The following is a 2,800-nucleotide window of genomic DNA, read 5'->3' as shown; positions in this document are numbered from 1 at the left end:
TTAACATGTACCATAATTATTATTTATTTTACTTAACAAATACCATAATAATAGAAAGAGCAGGAACCTGGGAATCAAAAGACCTGAGTTCACACCCCAGCTCCACCACTTACTTACTGTGTGAGCCTTGGGCAAGTCTCAACTTCTCTGTGCCGCAATTCACTCGTCTGCAAAATGGGGATTCGATACCTGTTCTCCCTCCTGGATTGTGAGCCCCATGTCTTGCAACCCCCCGCAGCATTTAGTACAGTCCTTGGTAATAAGTACAGTGCTGTGCACACAGTAAGCACTCAAATATGATTAATAATAATGATATTTGTTAAGCGCTTACTATGTGCCAAGCACTGTTCTAAATACTGAGGTAAATACAAGGTAATCAGGTTGTTCCATGTGATTTACAGATGAGGTAACAGGTCCAGAGAAGTTAAGTGATTTGCTCAAAGTCACACAGCTGACACATCATAAGCACTTACCTACCACTATTATTATGGAGAGGCCCGTGTGATATACATTATCTTTTAGCCCCTGTTAAGTGCTTTAATAAAGTGTCATTATCATAAATAATAAATGTAATAAAGCAGACAGAAGTGTGGGTCAAACACGCTTGATTGGCAGTTAAGGAACACTTGGTCAGAGATTAGCCCATTTGGCAACTAAGGGGGAAGGGCACACAGAATCCAGATCTGGTGGGAGTGACCTCACTTCCAGCCCTGGCTGCAGCCCTGACCACCGTGTGTCTACAGTGGAAGGACTCATCTCTGTCCCCTAACAAGGATACTTAATAATAACAATGGCATTTATTAAGTGCTTACTATGTGCAAAGCACTGTTCTAAGCGCTGGGGAGGTTACAAGGTGATCAGGTTGTCCCATGGGGGGCTCACAGTCTCAATCCCCATTTTACAGATGAGGTAACTGAGGCCCAGAGAAGTGACTTGCCCAAAGTCACACAGCCGACAGTTGGCAGAGCCGGGATTTGAACCCATGACCCATGATGACACCCAACCAGTTCCTGAACAGAGTCCCCACATCCTGCACCCAGGCAACCATGGCCAGTAATGGAGGCAAAGGGGGTGGGAGCCCCTGGCCTTGTTCTCTGCCTGCCCCAATGGGAGAGAGAAATCCCCAACCCCAGAGCGGCAGAGTGGAGACAGATGCTGTGGGACTGACGTTCTCCCTTCCCCACACGGCGTCAGGGCCAAAGCCAGGGCTGGGGCTCAACCCCGCTGTCAGAATAATAATAAAATAATAATAACAATAATAATAATAATAATAATGGCATCGGGCTTGGGAGCCAGGTAGTCATGGGTTCTAATCCTGGCTCTGCCACTCATAAGCTGTATGACTTGGGGCAAGTCACAACATCTCTGGGCCTCAGTTCCCTCATCTGTAAAATGGGGATTAAGACTGTGAGCCCCATGTGCGACAACCTGATGACCTTGTATCTACCCCAGAGCTTAGAACAGTGTTTGGCACATAGTAAGCACTTAAATACCATCGTTATTATTATTATTATTAAGCGCTATGTGCCCAGTACTGTTCTAAGCGCTGGGGTAGATACAAGATAATCCAGTTGGACACAGTCTCTGTCCCACATGGGGCTCACAGTCTTAATCCCTATTTTACAGATGAGTTCATTGAGGCCCGGAGAAGTGACATGCCTTGCCCAAGCTCACACAGCAGACAAGCGGCAGAGCTGGAATTAGAACCCATGACCTTCTGACAAGGCCCGCTCTCTATCCACTATGCCATGCTGGTCTCAGTGGTACCGTGGTTCCCCCCCGAATGCTGATCAAGGCTAGTTTTGGGATAGTCAGGGTCCTGGGCTCACTCTGCCCAAGAAGCCCAACTGCCTTCATTGGCCTTGGTTCCCCACACCTCAGGCTCAGGTTAGAGCTACCTCTGCAGAGCCCAAACAGCCAAAGCCCGCCATTTGGGGCTTGGAGATCCTCAGGGGCCACAGGTCCAGCGCCGAGCTTGACAGGCCCATCCAAGACACCACGCTGGACCACTGAAGCAGGAACTGTCCCCCCACCCCCTGCAAACCGGGGTTCCCAACTCCATTTCCCGACCATCCTCAACAAGGCCAAGGGGCGACTCCTTGCCATGCGTAGGCCTGGTCCCGCCGCCGCCACAGGTGGGGGAGGGAGGACCGGGGTGTCGCAGCGTAGGACCCCCTGCCTCCCTCCGCCGCCCACGTCCGATCGCGGGGAACGACCAGGCTGCCGGAGTCAGGCTCCCAGGTGTTTAATGGGCCGCCGGTTTGGAGCTGGGGGTCATCGTGCCTGCGCTAACGTTCCACGATCCATTTGCTTCCCCTCCATTAGGGATGGAAAACGCTCCTTGGGGAGACCCGGGAACGTGGCGACGGTGGAGTCGGGCCAGAGCTGTGCTCGCGTAGACGCTGGGAAGGGAGGGTTTGTCAGAAGAGGCAGCCCAGCGGGGGGTGAGCAGGGAAAGATGGGCCAGCCCCTCCTGGAAAACGCCCGGTGGGTAATTGCCCCTCACCCCGGCTCCCTATTAAGCCCGTGCCTGTCAGCGTTCCGGCTAGGACCCATCCTGCTCCCCGGGCTCGGCCCGCCGGGGGGGTCGGTGGCTCTGTCTCTAATCAGCTCAGCTCCTTCCACAGTCACTTCTCGCCACAGCAGAGCGTCTGGGCGGCCTGCCAAGGTGTGTTTTGTAGAACTGTCCCCTTCTGGCCCTTAAAGATTTGTTTTAGAAAGTTAAAATGGAGACACGCTTGGGCACACGTGCGCCCAGTGGGGCGGGGCTCGGCCCGATAAGGCACCCGGGCCAGTCGGT

Source organism: Tachyglossus aculeatus, chromosome 10 (genome assembly GCF_015852505.1).
Source record: "Tachyglossus aculeatus isolate mTacAcu1 chromosome 10, mTacAcu1.pri, whole genome shotgun sequence".
Classification (NCBI taxonomy): domain Eukaryota; kingdom Metazoa; phylum Chordata; class Mammalia; order Monotremata; family Tachyglossidae; genus Tachyglossus; species Tachyglossus aculeatus.
The sequence above is the reverse complement of the archived record's forward strand: the minus strand, read 5'-3'. Positions refer to the sequence as shown.